Genomic DNA, 18,489 nt, shown 5'->3' with positions numbered 1-18,489 from the left:
TCATGCTGAAAAACAATTTGACATTGGCTGACTTGCAACAAATGTAACTTGAAGAATGCGATCTCATCCCACAGCAGTGGTGACCAAGCTAATGACCCGCATGAGAAGGAAAGTGACCGGCTGTTGTGGTTGTGTATGGTGCTTCCACATGTTACTGAGGCCCCTGCTTCCTAAATTGCAAATATGTCTTGTCTCTTCACACTTCAGTCATCCAATTCATTACACAACATCAAACATCAGTCAGCAGAATAATTTGTTTGGCATTGGAAGAGAAGATTTAGCAAGTTTTTCATGGGCACAACCCACATACTGAACTCTGCTGCTCAACCCACAAATGCACTTTCTGTACAAATGTGGCAACAAATAAACAGGCTTTCAGGTGGTATAAGAGTCACTTCAGGTTATATTGTCATTAGCATTAGAAATCATGGTACAAACTACAAAAGCAAATCACAAAGTATTACTAATAAACCATTTTCATTATCGTAAAGTGACTGGCTCCACTTTCTAAAAGGCACCATTTATACAGAGGTATAAGTGGTAGTCAACAAACCCTTTTATGTCATTGGTAATTCATTCTGTCTTCATTGACTGAATTCATACTGAATCCATCAGCAACTATAAGTTTGAATGTATAATCATTATCATAAAACAGACCATTCATTTTGCAGCTATAGAAGCTTTGATGGTGTTAGAGCTACAAAACTAAAATGCATTCATTCTAGTTTTGGGCTAAGTCCAGTTAATTCTCGGCTGCGGCTCTTTGGACATCTTACCTTGCAATATAAACGTGACGCAGCATGGGAGACACTGGCCAAAACCTCCGACTGAGACACAACAGTCAAGCAATGACACAATCAAGAACAACTGAACATTCCAACATTCACTGTCTGCAAATATCTCTCAAAGCTACATCTGTAAAATGTAATTTATCAAGTAGTTTCTCATGCATAAACTGCAAATAAAGAACTCATCTTCCATCATTGTCCCAGCAAACCTCTTGGATGTGGGAGGGAGATCCCATCGACACTATCATTATGTCAGACCAGCAAGAAAAACCTCCCCCGCTGGTGATGCTAGCAGCTTTTCTGTCTTGGGGCTGTAACGGGGTGTGGATTGTGGTCGATTCACAGCTTCTGTAGCCTACAAATGAATACCATTTGCATTAGTGATGGGATTTCCGGCTCTTTTTAGAGAACCGGGCTCTTTCGGTTCGGCTCACTAAAAGAGCCGGCACTTTCGGCTCTGAACCGGCTCTTCAGGTTGTTTGTTGCTTTAATTAATTTATTATTAACAATAATATAAAATTATGCACAAAAGGAATTACTAATGTAAAAACAAAGTGGTTTTACTTATATATGTTTATATATAAATATTTACGGTGGCCCCTAGAGACAAAACGCGTACAAACTCCAAAACACATTTCTAGCATGAACTGAACTTCCCAAAACAGAGCTACCAGATCACTTAAATTACACAACTGAAAGCATATGTGTGTTGTTTGTGTATTTATACACAAGCACTCATATATATTCAAATAATTTAAAAAAAATGTTTATTTACCTGTTATTACCACACACCAAATCCAGTCGTTGGTACTTCCTGCTTGTGTAGCCACTAGGTAACAAAAGCTCAAACTGCACCCTAGCATTCTGGAGCACTTCTGTTGTCTTTTGTACGTGTTTTGAGTTTTTATGTGCTTCTGAGTTTTTACGTATTTTGGAGTTTTTACGTGTTTTGGAGTTTTTACGTGCTTTGTCTGTAGGGGCCACTGTAAATATACTTTTATTTATTCACTCCACATAAAATGTAATAAATAAATCATATAATACAAAAAACAACTATTCACAGTTCAACTTTTAACTATTTAAATTTTCAGCTTTTTCCTTTAAAATTTTTAAAGTGAAAAAACACAAAACACTACAAACCACAACGCAATTAAATATAAATTAAACTATGAAAACAAAAAGAAGATGCACATTCTCTGTCATATGGACCTGCATGAATAAACTTTCTGAATCCTTTATCATCTGCAACTGAAAATAGTTGTGGAGGATTACTATACCTTTCTAATGTGACGTTGTTGTCCCTGGCTCTCTTTCTCTCTCCCTCCCGCTCTGTTCCTGTGCTACTGCAAGTGTAACTACCGCCCCTCCCTCCTCTGCTCAGCGCAAAGCAGAAGGCTCGCATGCGGAGTGAAGCGGAAAAAAAGTGAGAGAGACCATGGTTTCTGCATGGTGTGTCATAAATATTACAACATCATATACAACCAAAGTTCTAAGAAAGTTTTGGACACTATTTAAAACGTAATGAGCCTGTATTTTATTCACAATAGAATGCAGGAAACATAGCAGCTATTTAAGCTAAGAAACATAAATATTAAGCTAGGCTAATGTTTACATTTTTTATATCTTTATGCTAAAAATGAGAATAACTTCCTGTGCATGTGTTTGTCTTTCACCTATGTGCTTTTTTTGTCCATGTCAAAAATGTTGTGACGGTTAGCAGAAGGTAGGCTCTTGATATCGCCTCGCAACAAGCGCACCAAACATTAGCTATGCCACAGGAGCAGATAGGAGTGGTGCTAAGGGCTATGTAGCCTAGCTTTGCTAACTAGCAGTACCTGCTACTTCTTCCTGCCTGATGTTAGTAAAATGTGATTCTACTTAAACAGCGGAGACCTTAAAGATTATCTTTCTATCCAGTAAAGTGCCTTCACACTATGTGCCTACTGCAGTCTGCCTTTGTGTGCTTCCATTTTTCTATAAGCCATTAGCAAAAGATTTATTGACACAAAATAAACCCACTGATAAGTGGTGCCTTATTAGAAAATGGTAATGTGAGGTTTTTCTTTGTTTTTCTGTTTGGTTTTTTTTTTTTTTGGGGGGGGGGGGGGGGGGGTGCATTAATGGGTTGGGGGTTAGTTATCAGTATTCACTTGATTATCATGTATTTGTATGGTTTCAACATTGAAATTTCAGGAACTCAACCCCACATTGCAACACAAATTACCCATTCGAAACACCAGACACCCCAAAGTGTCGCCTGGTTCTGCTTTTAGCAGCAGTGAGTAACTTCTTTGTGTAGAGCTGTCATCATTTCCACACACAGTGTTTATGAACTTTATGAAACTAAAGCGATTTTGTTGTGATTCCAGGTTGAGAAAATGATTTGATGGTAAAACTTTATCTACTGAGTACTAAACAGCTGTAAAGATTTTATATGTGTATTTATTACTGCTGTCAGTGTTAATCTCATTAAAATGACGTTAACGCTATAACCGCATTAACGCGGCAAATCTCACCCCATGCGTGGGGATGCATGGCGCTAACACTTTAACGAGCTAACTGTGCTAACGTGTTGACGCCGTGCAGCCCCACGTGGCGTTAACGTTATTTTAAGGAGATTAATGCTGAAAGCACTAGTATTTATATGTATTTATTGAGAATGTTGGTTAAAATAACTACTTTTATGGGGAAATCTATGGTTTATGTATAGCTGATATTTTGTACATTATAGTGATTGATGTAAAGCACTTGAGGGAATAATAAAGTTTGAGTCTTGTTGGTTGTCGCACATTTTTATTCACATACTATAAAACCATCTTCCTGTACAGGGAAGTGGTTTTAAGAGGTCCTTAATGGAGATCTGGGGTCCAGAGAGTTGAAGGAGTGGTAATTCTGGGTTTGTCAACTGTGAGCTGAGGGAAAATATATATGTTCTGTTTCAGAAAGAGAGTTAAGCTAAACTCCGAGTCATCTATCTGGGTAATAGACTCTGTAAACCTAAGCTACGTACTGGCAGCTTTTATTTGACAGGTTCCTCTGATTCCTGCCCTCCTTCAGGCAACTGACTGACATTTTGCAGTTTCTTATTCAGTTAATATCAAAGCAACAGTTTTATTAATCTGTGGAAATGTGTGTCTTTACAAACATAATATAATTTAGATGATTTTTATATTTAACATATTTGCCAACCGTTAACTCAAACTACAGCTGTCAGCCTCATCCACGCGCTGGAATATTTACTATACTATACTGTAGGACTCAGTTAATAAAACAAGGCTTATGGACAAACACTGATGAACCTTTAATGGGAAAACACCTCACACTCCTGACATGTTGTTTGAGAAGATGTGAACGTTTGACAGTGAAGATCGGTGTCAAATGGTAAAGAAAGCTGTACTAAATGTAGTTTAATTTGACTCTTTGATTAGTCTGGATGTGTTCCAAGCTAGGATTCAATAAAATGCTCTTAAACAATTTTGAAATGTACAATAGACAATAGTGCTCAAAGTTTGAGCTTCAACAGCTCACCCCCTGCATATCACCAAATTCCTCAGTGGATTAAACTGGAGGCTTTGCTTCATACTTAGCCATTGTCATGATGACTCATGGTGAAGCACCACTGGCGATGGCTTACAGTTAGCATCCACAAACGCCCTAACTCTGATCTGATGACGTAACACTTTTCAAAACAGACTTTTAGACAACAGGTGGAAATGTGTACTTTTCTAAAACTTACAGAGACTGTGTCTTTAAAAGAACCACCCAAAATCAATTCACTCAAAACACAAAACGGATCATATTTTAAAAATTGTTTATTGAAGCTAGTCAGATTAAAAGACACACCTATCAGTAGTAGATACCATCTTCCTCCCAAAAATACAAATTCAAAAGTTCTTTTTAAAACAAATCCCTGATTAAAAAAGAAAAAGGATCACTTGAATGGGCAGGAAATTTATAATCGACTGCTCTTAGACACTTATCACACAACTCACGAAGTATCCTATCTGCTTCTCCTGCTCTTGGAAATCTTACATATTGTTCAGATCAGTGCATTTAGTCTATTCCATAAAATCTATTGCTCTATACCGTTTGATTGCAAAGCAACAGAAAACGTGTGCAGCTTAGATTTGTAGCGTTGCACTTGGACATGCTCCTCAAAAGTGCAGGATGGGCTCATTTGGATTTAGCAAAGCCCACCCTGTTGTTGTCACGATCGAAGACTGTGTAGTACTGGCCAATGAAAACGTCTCCCAGAATCCATAGGGGCCCAGCAGGTGGAGGGATGTCCAATCCCATGAAGCCACTTAGACAAATAGTCTTCCCAGCCTGACTCTCCTAATAGGAAGACAAAGATAAAGTCAAGAACAGGTGAACATGAAACGACCATCTTTTACATAATTCAGAGAATCTGAAGCGCTCGTGAGCAGGAACGAGGAAAACAAACTGATCCCTCCTCAGACACGAAGCCAGCCCTCTGCCGGTTGTGCTAAATCCAACAAAACTGCATTTGTTTGGACTTTAATGACGCGAAACACAGTCACAGTGTTGTTTTGTCACATCAGATGGGGACGCTCTGCCGCCCTCTGCTGGAAACAGTCTCACCTGGAGGACATACTGCTCTCCAGTCAGAGTGTAGCTCTGTCCGCCTACGTTGAAGGTGATGACAGGCAGCGATGGGATCTTACTGCAGTTCACCAAGTACTAAAACACAAATTTCAACAACACTTTGTTTTGTATTGTATTTGTGTGAGTGATGTTTGAAGGATTTTATATCACAGTGTTATTCAGCAGATTAAAGGTGAGGACTGCTCTCACCTCTCCCTGGATGAGCGGGATGGCTCCGATGGCCTTCTGCAGGGCCTTGACCTCGGCAGCGGGGCCAGTGATTAGAGAGGTCCCAGTGTCTACGATGGCCTCACAGCCGCTCTTGCACAGACTCAGCTGGCTGCCAACTGTCATCCTGTCAAACACATACAAAAACATTCACGCTACACGAAGACACTCAACTAAATGTCCTAAATTTTAATCACTTTGGAAGAAGTGATTCAAACACGTACTGACTGAAACTCCTTCAGACTGACCTGTTTGACCAATTTGTGTTCATTTGCTGTCCAACATATTTCAGACTTCAGGTACTGATGCAACTGTTTTAATAACCATTCATTCAATACGGGATGCAGGGGGCTAAACTCTGTCATAGCTTACATGAAAGTTAATTTCAATTTCGGTGGGTTTTTGGTGATCAAGCTGGGCCACCAGATATCTCGTTCTGTCCAAACAAGAACTAAAAATCAAAGATTAAACTTCTGATGATGATGATGCAAAACAAAGCAAAGCAGTGAATCTTCAGACATGAGACCAGAAATGCTTGCTTAGCAGTGCCTAAATTAAACAGTGTTGTAATGGTTAATCCCCCCACATGTGCTAACTGATGCTAAAATAGAATTATGTTTTAGTACTTGAATGTTACGCTTGATTCATTTCTGACATCTGGAAGCAGTCCAATGTGCCACATATGAAAACATGAATTTCAGTAGTTTTTAAACACGGTTTTCTTGTTTTTAACGACAGGTGGTCTGATAAGTTTGTTAAACACTCGATAAAAAATTTTCAGGTGAATGTTTTATGCATCGCTTCAGAAATTAAGCACGTATGAGTATGATATCTGAGCCTTTACCCATCCATGTGGACCTGCCAGTAGGCCTGCCGGCTGATGTTGGCATAGTGGAAGTCACCGTCGTAGTATTTGGGGTCGGTCCCTCCAGGAGCAGCTCACCACCAGGTTCTGTGTCAGGGTTCCTGATGAACAGCAAGCTTTGATATTAGCACCTGCCCAAGTGTTTGTCTGAAAACACTTAATCTTAAAGGGAGAAACAGTCGTGTGATTTTCTTGTTATGTAAGAGATTATCCATTCAGACCTTCAGCAGCATACAAAACACTCAGTTAAACACAGCAAATATAAAACAAATAGCAAAAGTACCAAAAACCTGGCACTGACATTACCCACAAGGCTCACTGCTTCACTAAAAACACTTGTTTGTCCATCTTGGTCTTTTACAGCTGTGTCCCGTTCACACTAACCAGCAACACGTCAACATAAGGTTAGAAAACATGAACTCTGAGCAGGTCACTCTGCAGCCCAACACTCTGAGCTTGAGCTTAGAAACGGCTGCTCTCACCTGTTCAGGTAGAAGGAAAAGACGTTCTTCTCCACCTTCTTCTGGTTCATGATGTTGTCAAACACCGGAACCACCCCATCCACGGAGATGCGCGGGTAGGCCATGCCGAGGATCCCGTCGAACTTTGCTGCGATGAAAGCGACGCCGGGTTGCTTGATGGCCTCTCCAAAGATCTGTTTTTCTATTGATATGTCTCCAATCTGAAAGAGCAGGACGAATAATTAGAAGGAACTGACTCCGACTATACACTAATGTGGGACCGCTGAAACTTACAGTGCATGTATCCTGACTGAGGTAGCCCGACAAACTGCCAGATCCATACTGAATGGCAAAGGAAGTTCCATTCTTCACATATGTGCTGGATTTTGCAGAATTATATTTGTGGTGAAGCCCTGAGAAACAAAAACACACATTTTAATCCGTCTCTGTAATCTGTGCTTTGTTTGTTCAAACAAATCTTCTTGTGTGATCACAGGTAATCTGATTCTGCACGGCAACGCCATGAACGCCTTGTGTTTTGGAGCTGATAACTTACAGCATGCTATGTCGAAGAAAGAGCAGTGAACAGAGGGCACCCATAGGTTGGAGGAACCCGTGTCAAACACCACGGTAAACTTCTGAGGAGGCGTTCCCAGGGTAATCTCGCCATAATACTGGGCCTGGATGGAAAAGGAAGAAATCGATCAGTTAGCTGAGCTGAAAGAAGAACTATGCAGCTGATCTTCTGTTATAGTAACCTAAAGAGGACCAGGTCTACAACAAAGTCTCATCGTACATGTAAAAGTGAGCCAGCCTGTTTTTACGTCTGTCAGTATCAGCACATGTTATTAGGACGCAGGTCAAATAAGAAGTGAGTCATAGCAGTAAATCAGCTGCTACACAAAAGAAATGACTACCCCATAAATTCAGGACATGAAGCAAACTTCCATTTCATGTGACACAAAATCTCTCAGATTGAAACCTTCATTGCAAAATAGTGTCGACATTTCTGCCCAGTCACTGCGGTCACACAACGCTTCCTTTTTCTGAGCAAAATGTAGAAGTCACGTTCCTTTGATTGCTCCAGTGATTGATTTTGGCTGTTCACAGTTTAGGTTTGTCTGTGAAGACTCTCACGTTTCAGCCTTGCAGGGACACAAATGTCAAACTATGATGGAAAAGCAGCAGGAATACTAAAACTCATGAGCAGACAGCAAGCAGCAGTTTTCTTATGATAGATAACAAGAAGACAATTAATAATTTCACTTTTGGTTTGATTATATAAAAGAAAAACCATTTAAACCTCCCTGTTTTCTGGGTAGATTAGGCTGAAACTAATACAGAGCAACTGTCATGTTATAGATTCGTCCTGTTATAACGGTTATTATTAGCTTTAGTTTTTGTTTAAACCTTGATGTTTTTGGTCTACTCAAAATTGTAAGTCTGGTTTTTGTGTCTCTTTATAACCTATAAAAGCTGACTGAGTATTTGAAGACAAAAGAACTGATTCCACGATGTGTTGAGTAAAACAGTGCTAACCAGTCTTCTGTAGGCTCATTAGGATCCTGCAGCTTCCAGATCAATGAGTCAGCTGTCAGATAGTCCCTGTTCCTCTTGTGTCTCTCAGTCTCTCACTGTGAATCAGCCTTGTTAAAAAATATAATGTGTTTGCTGGGAATGACTCTGCCTGACAGACGAGCCTATTTTTCCAAACTGCTGGAGGATTTACAGAGGAAGGCTGAGGTAGCCACAGCACAAGAAGACCTTTGTTGTGGCTCTCCCTGCGAGGGTTTTAAACTTGTGAAAAGTGCATTAAGGAAAGTGAAGACTTTAAGGTTGCCAGTTTGGAGAGTGACGCTTACATCAAGGTAGTTCTTAAGGGTTTCTGGAGTGGGTCCGTTACTCGAGGGGAAGCCAAAGTTGTACTTAAGGGAGTGTTTGTCAGCCACAAGCTCCTTGATTCCTTTCCCCGAGTCGGTCAATTCACGTCTGATGGAACGGAATTTCTTTAAGGGAATTCTGAAAAGAGGAAAACAAAATTAGACTGCTCTGTTCATTTGCAGTGACATAACACAAGTCTGAATGCCTAGATCTGTGATCTGCAGAAATGTAACATTTCGTGTTCAGTTGGTTCAGAAAGTGTGGCGACACGTTTAGAAGCACACCAAAGCTTTAGCCTCCCTGTGAGCTTAGCCGTGAAGGCAGCTACCTCCTGGGCCTCCTGAAAAACTCCAGTTTCTGCCTTCACAAAAGATTTACATAAGTTCCTTTTTTTAAATCAAAAGAATAAATCACTCATTATGATTCTGTTAATTACTAACATTAGGGGTGAAGCCACTTTCCCCAGTGCCAGCACTATAAGCTGTAGCCAGTAACTGTGTGCTGTGGCCTCACCTCTGCAAATTCAAGCCCCTGAACTGCACCTGTTGCCTGTATTTGTGCTCTTGGAGTATTTTCTACATTTTCATGGAAACTCTGTGCTTCAGTTTTGGTGAGCGATATTAGTTCAACTATTAATCCATTACTTAGCGTTAATTACCAGAGAGAGTTACATCAGTACAACACGACTGTACTGATGTACAGTCGATGTTGTGTGGGGTCGAACACAACATCGACCCCACCCTCAGGTCGATGTTGTGTTCACTTTTAACAGTGAAGCTCAACCTTCTCTGCTCACACTGCACAACCACAAACAACCTGCCCAGTGACAATTTTAAAAGTACGTCTTCTATCAAGTTTAAACCACGGGGAAAAAAAGAGAAAATCTTCAGTCCACTGAGTTTCCTTTGTGAAATATTAACACATTTTAATACTAACGCCTCGCAGATAAGGAAGTAGCAAGTGGGCCACATCTTATCTACAAAATGTTCTGCAACAGGGCTGCAAAAATGTGCACCACCCATAAGGCAAGCATGACATGATCAACTTTAAAAAATATTTCTTCTGCCCTCTTGAAATGAAAATGCTAGTAGGGTTCATTGCTTCTGTAAATGTAAACTAGGCGTAAACCCTTCTACTGAAAGTCCCTCTATTTTACTGTAGCTATGCAGGAAACAAACATGTGACCCAAAGGCTTCAGGAAACACTCATCACCATCTTACTGCTACGCTTAAAACCAAGACGTACAACAAAATCCCATACTGAGTTTTTAATGTTCATCTGACAATTAATTACCAACAACAGAAAATCTGAGAAAGTCAGAAAACAGGCTGTCGATTAACTCTACTCAGAATCTGAGCCCTGCTTAATTTAATGTATAATTTAAAATGGATAAAAGTCATTCTTCTGAATCTAAATATTCCAAATATTCCTTTATACTACGTATTAAATACATGTGACTTCACCTATCACATATAATTCTTCCATGTTAGCCCTAATTTAGGTCTAAATTCACACTCAGTAATAATGTCTTATTATTATTATTATTCCTACATTTATTCCTATTAACGACAATGGTACTAATATTAGTAGCAGTAATAGATGTGGTAGTAAGTATAAAGGAGGGACCGAGAAATTCGATTTTCATAAATACCAAAACCTGTTTTAATACTGAACTAGTGGGCTTACTTTGTTCTTCAACTCACGTCTGGGATCATGATTTTATGGCAGTAGTTTTACTGAATAGGATTGTAAATATATTTCTTTCAGCATTCCTTCATACCGGCACCTCCCTCCCTATATATTCATCTATAGATCTGTTTGTGTTATAAATATAGTTTTCGTGTCTGTCTGCGCATGTCTGTTCAGCACTTATACACTTATTATTATTAGACCCAAAGTAAACACAAAGACATTTAGCTTCACTGTGGCGCTTTTAACGGCTCCCAGGCAGGAAGAAAAACACCTGTAACAGGCACAGTCCGCACAGTAGGCGTTTTGACATGTTAGTGCAGATAAAGCTCAGGTGTATTAATTACAGCTGTTTTCAATTTGAGAGCCTTCTACACGCCATGTTGTTCTACCGGCCAACCTAGTTTACTTTACCCGACGAAAGTGAGCCATAATAAATGATTAATTACGTCTGGATTTTCTGGAAGCGTCTTTGCTTTCCGCTGATAAACAGCTGTGTGTTTGGACGACGGGGGGCACAAGTCACAAGACCAACAGACAAAGAGAATACCATGAGCACACGGGAGACGATGCGGGCTTGTTAGCTAAAACAAGCTGAATAAATGTAAGAATAAAGCTGGCTGCCTGCTACCAAAAACAGCTCCTATGAAGCACAGCCTGACTGTCGCGTATTGCAGTGTTATTCATGGTAAGTTGCATTACAGACGAGCTAGCAGTGAGTCCAGCCGAAATAACAGGAGGCTAACAAACGGAATATTTCCCTTACCGCACCAAGGCGTCGTTAGTCAAGGCTAACGCTGCGATGACAAACAGGAATAAGGACCTCATTGTAACGGCTGGAAAATCACAGAAACACACTCCACAACAATGACTGAGCACTTCGCCTTGTTGACCACAAACAGCCGACTTTAATCAGCTGACGGTAGTCACCTGCCCAAAAATGAAGTCACATCCGGTTTTTTACCGGCTTGTCAGCGGAAGTAGAAAGTTTTAATTTTTAGAGAACCGGCTCTTTCGGCTCCAAACCGACTCTTCAGGTTGTTTTGTTGCTTTAATTAATTAATTATTAACAATAATATAAAATTATGCACAAAAGGAATTACTAATGTAAAAAAAACCCCGTGGTTTTATTTATATATGTTTATATCTAAATATATACAGTGGTCCCTAGAGACAAAACACGTACAAACTCAAAAACACATTTCTAGTGTTAACTGAACTTCCAAAACAGCTGCCTAGATCCCTTAAATTACACAGTTGGAAGCATATGTGTGTTGTTTGTGTATTTATACACAAGCACTCATGTATATTCAAATAATTAAAAAAATGTAAATGTTCATTTACCTGTTATTACCACACACCAAATCCGGTCGTTGGTACGTCCTGGCTTGTGTAGCCACTAGGTAACAAAAGCTCAAAACTGCCCCTAGCATCCTGCACTTCTGTTGTGTTACTACGTGTTTTGGAGTTTGTACGTGTTTCGGAGTTTGTATGTGCTTTGTCTGTAGGGGCCACCGTAAATATACTTTTATTTATTCACTCCACATAAAATGTAATAAATAAATCATATAATACAAAAACCAACTATTCACAGTTCAACTTTTAAGTATTAAAATTTTCAGCTTTTTCCTTTTAAACAAATTTAAAGTGAAACAACACAAAACACTGCAAACCACAACACAATTAAATATAAATATGAAAAAATATGAAAACAAAAAGAACATGCACATTCTCTGTCATATGGGCCTGCATGAATAAACTTTCTGAATCCTTTATCATCTGCAACTGAAAATAGTTGTGGATGATTACTATACCTTTCTAATGTGACATTGTTGACCCTGGCTCTCTCTCTCCCTCCCGCTCTGTTCCTATGCTACTGCGAGTGTAACTACCGCCCCTCCCCCCTCTGCTCAGCGCAAAGCAGAAGGCTCGCGTGCGGAGTGAAGCGGGGAAAAAAGTGAGAGAGAGGGTGAGAGAAAGAGAAAAAAAACCCCATGGCTCTTGATAAGGAGCCGGCTCGCGTCATTCACTTCAAAGAGTCAGCTCTAAGAGCCGTTTCGTTCGCGACCGACACATCACTAGTAAGTACTGAAAGGATTAGCCGAGTGTAATATATTGACTTTTTGGTGTTAATTACTCATTAAGCACAATTTTACAAAAAATTGTAATTTAACCTTACATTGTGCTAGTCCTTTTAAGCATATCAGTTCACATCTTTACAGAAGCCATTCAAACATTAAGAAATAATCAGACCTTTACTTTCAAACAAAAGGTTTTACAGTTTGTGAATGCTGATGGTCAATCACTGCTTTTTGAGGAATCAGACCATGAACCAGTCCTCTGACTGTTGGAACGTGTCACAAGACCCAACATGAAACCACTTCTGCATATGTGTTGTAGAGTCGGCATTGTTTTTCCCTCAAAAATGTGTTAAGGTGCTTTTATATAAAAAGTGATATGAACAGTACTCTTGGAAGTCACATGCTAATAGTTTTTTGTTTCAATCTACAATCACAAAAAATCTCTTTTGGCAAAACCTTTGAAAACAAATCAAAACTGTTTTGTGCTCAAAAGCACTTGGTGGTGTCACTGCCTCCACACAGCTAGTAAAACTAACACTACTGAGCATTCATTTACACACTACATATTACAATATACTATTTAAAACGCAGTGTTCAGCACATGCAATGCAGGATTGCCAACTTCACATGGCTGTCTTCTAATTGTACAAAACATTTACAAAATTATTTGCAGAATTTCTGAAAAGATTCAACAAGTTTGTAACAAAGATCCTGCTAAAACAAAGTTGTTCATTTTTTCCAAATTAATTATTCCATTCACATATTGAATCATTTCCATCCATCAGTTGTACAGTTGACCATATGTGTTTTTCTTTTCCAGTCTTTCATCAATAAAGATTTAAATGAGTGAATTTTTCCCAAGGGTGTGAGTGTGTTATCGGTTTCGTATGTTTGTCTGTTTGTTAGCAATCCAGTGTCCAGTTTTCAAGATATTTCAAATCTTGTGTGATAGCAGATAACAACAATAATAGCAATGACAGCTCAAGTTGATTTAATTCTGGTGAGGTCAAGGTCACATTAAATATGAAAATTAGTAAAAACTTTATGTTACCCACAGTTTGTTATTAATTGTCTTCAAACAGTATACTAGGCCGTGGGGGGCATAAGTACCCAGGCTGGCTAAGCATTTGACCTTGACCTTCACTGTTAGTGCCCAGGGTCAAAGTTGACCTTGGAAAAAAAAATCAAGAAAGCTTATTAAATAATATGTCATATGAAAGAACATGAAGCGGGCTGTACAACACAATTTTTATTTTTTCTGCATGACTCCCTACGACATCACAGTTTCACAATAACAGGCTGACATCATCATACTGTAATAAAAGTATGAAGCAGCATCAAAGTTTTTTTTATCACTTTTACATTATCTCATAGTCATATTAATCATAGTAAATGTATTTTGTTTTCACTACAGTTCAGACAGGCAACAAGTAAATTACGCTGGTATCAGATTTTTACATTCTGCACAACCCCAAATAATCCTTCACAAATAAATTATATATTGGAAAAATTAATTTTTCTCAATTTTATCTCCAAATGCATCACTCTCTTTAATTTCTTAGTTTATTTATAGCTGGACAATAAAGTGAAATATTTTTTTCATAGTTTATTACAGGACTGACATTTCTGAAGGCTTTTGTTATAATTTATTTATTCTTTTGTAATAATAGAAATCTATTGGACACTGGCACAAACACTTATACATTTTTCTGCCTTGCAAATCATTTTATCCTCGGTCTCAGTCTGTAGCTTGAGACGTGACACATTAAATCCTTTACTGAAGGTCATTGTTGTGTCAGCTGGAGAATAGGGGCTTAGTGGGATTCCTGTAATGCCGACGTTTGGCAGCTAGTGGCTTCCTCTCCCCACAAATCACAGACCATCCAGCGTCTGCTCTCCCTCTGTGTGAAATCAAACCTTGCTGATGAGCTATTTTAAGATCACACAGACACAGACAGGCTCTTTCTTCTTGTCTAACATAGTTGCAGCACATAGTAACAAAGAAAATCCAACATGTAGAAAATGTTACAGCACATAGTGAGCCTTATTTATCATAACCAACACTGTGTCCTTCTCATTTAATAAAGCTGCTAGGAAGATCTTACGACATTATCATACTACATCAACTATAAGAAGTAGTCTTATTATTGTAGGGTCTCCCTTACAATATAAAGCACCTTGAGGCGACTGTTGTTGTGAGTTGGCGCTGTCTATATGTAATTGAACTGAATTGAAAAATAGTCTTTTGCAATGCAAGATGTAATCTACATAAAATCTGTGAATGTTTCAGAACTCCTGTAAATAATGTTAGATGATATTAAAGGTCAAACAGAAATAACGAAAAATTCTGTGAACTATAATTTTTAACTGATAACACGACTCGCTTCTCAAATGGGAGGATTTCAGTGGCATGTCACCCCAGAGTAAGATGACGATTTCTAACAAATGAAGATTTCTTCATTTGTTAGAGCAGCTGGAGAGCGCTTGAGAGAAACTGTAACTGCATTACTCCCAACATTTTATACACCAAATCCTTCATTTATAAACAAATGTAAAACTTCATTTTGAAATGACTTTTTATCCGAGTTTGAAAAAAACAAACGGATTCAGACACAAGTCTGAGTTGTCCTGCGCATGTGTCTTGCATTTTGCATGCGACAGTCTGCAGAGCGTTACGCTGGTATTATACTGTAAACATTTAATAACAGCACAGCTGTTGTGCAGTCAGAGCAGCACAACAGTTGTGCTGTACGTCTGCTTTGGTCTCTATTTGGAATGTTACCATGTTACCATTTTGCTATGAACACTGTTGTTACAAAGTAAGGAAGTACTGCTGCTGTGTTGTTGTATGACAGCTGGATCCTTCAGTGTTTCAGCTCTTATGGTTTTGTGCTTTCAATCTATATCAATCATTTAGATTGGGCTGAAGTCATTCACAATACAATAGACCACTGGTGCATAACTCTTATATCTCCTCTCCTGCCGTTCCTGCAGTTTCCTTTTCTTTCTTTCTGTCTTGGTCTGTGCTTGATTACAGGATTGCAGGTGTGCACTACAGCCTGAACAGCAGCAGTGGCAGCTACTTTTACAATCAATTCTCTTTGAATTGTTCTGCCCCACCGCCTCATCTTTGCCAGAACGTAGTCTCTGCTGTAGCAGTCAGTTATGGGTCTAGCCTTTTGTCAATTATGCTGATACTATTTTGCAATGCTGGCAGTATCCAGGCCCTGATTCCACACTTCTTGGAAACCCTGCTTGGCACACCTCTCCTTTTCCCCCTTTAGCCTAAGACCTGTAGTTATACAATTTTCTCTAGTCTAACGGAGGTTTAGTGGTTCTGATTTTGATCCTTTGCTTCTTTATAGCATGTCTAAAAACAGATGTTTTTCTCCCAGAGCAATGGACATTTTCCTGAATTAAACCAATCTGCTATCGGAGACTTTGTTCTTTAAATGTCATGGCAGCGAGTGTCTGCCAGATGCCATAAAGACACCCTCAGCAGGGGTCCTCAATCCAATAATTTACACCAGACTATCAAGTGCCATCTTCCTGCTGATGTTTAGCATACTGCTCAATTGTAAATATTATGCTGTTTATGTATTTCTGAGCCAAGGCCAAGTTTTTGTGTTGTCTTTGTGGTTAAACAGCATTAAAACTTTTTTTTTTTAAATTCTTGGAACTTCAAACACAGTGGCACTTCCAAGAATGTGAAAGAAACGTTTCTACTACACTGACTGTGATTGCAGATTTCAGCATCAGCACGAGATGTCAGCATCTATTTCCAAGATATTGTGGAGTTACTTCAGGGGAGCTGCATGTCTATAATAATCGTGATGACTGAACATGACTGATAAATGTACTCGCTGACACATTGGCCTTAACACTTTCATGGGGTCGCATTTACACCCAACAGGCTGTGTTATTTGTGTTTTTTCAGTAAAATGCATGGGGAAATACCCCACTTTAACTTGAAGATTTAAGATTGGGTGGGCCCTGTGGGATGTTCTGTTCTTTAAGTGGGCTGCAGCACGCTTGACTTTGGGAATGGTGAGTTCATCATATACAGTGGCTTACAAAAGTATTCGGCCCCCTTGAACTTTTCCACATTTTGTCACGTTACAGCCACAAACATGAATCAATTTTATTGGAATTCCACGTGAAAGACCAACACAAAGTGGTGCACACGTGAGAAGTGGAACGAAAATCATACATGATTCCAAACATTTTTTTACAAATAAATAACTTAACAGTGGGGTGTGCGTAATTATTCAACCCCTTTGGACTGAGTGCAGTCAGTTGCACATAGACGTTGCCTGATGAGTGCTAATGACTAAATAGAGTGCACCTGTGTGTAATCTAATGTCAGTACAGATACAGCTGCTCTGTGACGGCCTCAGAGGTTGTCTAAGAGAATATTGGGAGCAACAACACCATGAAGTCCAAAGAACACACCAGACTGGTCAGGGATAAAGTTATTGAGAAATCTAAAGCACGCTTAGGCTACAAAAAGCAATCATTCAGAAATGGAAGGAGTCTGGCACAACTGCAAATCTACAAAGACAAGGCCGTCCACCTAAACTCACAGGCCGAACAGGGAGAGCGCTGATCAGAAATGCAGCCAAGAGGCCCATGGTGACTCTGGACGAGCTGCAGAGATCTACAGCTCAGGTGGGGGAATCTGTCCGTAGGACAACTATTAGTCGTGCACTGCACAAAGTTGGCCTTTATGGAAGAGCGGCAAGAAGAAAGCCATTGTTAACAGAAAACCATAAAAAGTCCCGTTTGCAGTTTGCCACAAACCATGTGGGGGACACAGCAAACATGTGGAAGAAGCTGCTCTGGTCAGATGAGACCAAAATGGAACTTTTTGGCTAAAATGCAAAACGCTATGTGTGGTGGAAAACTAACACTGCACCTCACTCTGAACGCACCATCCCCACTGTCAAATATGCTGGTGGCAGCATCATGCTCTGGGGGTGCTTCTCTTCAGCAGGGACAGGGAAGCTGGTCAGAGTTGATGGGAAGATGGATGGAGCCAAATACAGGGCAATCTTGGAAGAAAACCTCTTGGAGTCTGCAAAAGACTTGAGACTGGGGCGGAGGTTCACCTTCCAGCAGGACAACGACCCTGAACATAAAGCCAGGAAACAATGGGATGGTTTAAAACAAAACATATCCATGTGTTAGAATGGCCCAGTCAAAGTCCAGATCTAAATCCAATCGAGAATCTGTGGCAAGATCTGAAAACTGCTGTTCACAAACGCTGTACATCTAATCTGACTGAGCTGGAGCTGTTTTGCAAAAAAGAATGGGCAAAGATTCAGTCTGTAGATGTGCAAAGCTGGTAGAGACAGATCCTAAAAGACTGGCAGCTGTAATTGCAGCAAAAGGTGGTTCTACAAAGTATTGACTCAGGGGGCTGAATAATTACGCACACCCCACTTTGCAGTTATTTATTTGTAAAAAATGTTTGGAATCATGTATGATTTTTGTTCCTCTTCTCCCGTGTGCACCACTTTGTGTTGGTCTTTCACGTGGAATTCCAATAAAATTGATTCATGTTTGTGGCTGTAATATGACAAAATATGGAAAAGTTCAAGGGGGTCGAATACTTTTGCAAGCCACTGTATATGTGAAGTAGACAAAGTCAGACAGAGACCAAAGAGAAACCTTTTAAATGGAACGAGTCATCACTGAAACTTGCAACAAAGACTGTTTAATATTGTCAGCATTTTTGAATGTTCCACGCAGGCAAATCATGTGATTCCAAACTGCAAAAATTACTTCCTGTTCTCAGGGTTGAGGGAAAGGTCTGGAAAATCACGAGAAAACGTGATAAAACAAAGCAACAAAGAGGAACGTGGGTCTTAAGTTGAAACTAACCAACATGC

The 18,489-nt window shown here is 39.6% G+C and overlaps 1 pseudogene across 1 annotated transcript; it reads right to left on the bottom strand.

The window, feature by feature from the left end:
* Window positions 1-4,582: 4,582 nt before the first annotated feature.
* Window positions 4,583-11,454, bottom strand: LOC146583944 (cathepsin D-like; annotated as a pseudogene). Its single transcript, XR_014893022.1, has 9 exons — window positions 11,284-11,454; window positions 8,810-8,966; window positions 7,504-7,627; window positions 7,242-7,360; window positions 6,969-7,168; window positions 6,466-6,587; window positions 5,604-5,748; window positions 5,391-5,489; window positions 4,583-5,123 (listed from the first exon to the last, which is right to left on the bottom strand). The product of XR_014893022.1 is annotated as a cathepsin D-like (transcript).
* Window positions 11,455-18,489: the final 7,035 nt, after the last annotated feature.

The sequence above is a fragment of the Mchenga conophoros genome, linkage group LG1 (genome assembly GCF_057382185.1).
Source record: "Mchenga conophoros isolate Kocher_MC1m ecotype Shallow Benthic linkage group LG1, M_conophoros_male_GT1.1, whole genome shotgun sequence".
Lineage (NCBI taxonomy): Eukaryota > Metazoa > Chordata > Actinopteri > Cichliformes > Cichlidae > Mchenga > Mchenga conophoros.
This window is presented reverse-complemented; position numbering and strand designations above follow the sequence as displayed.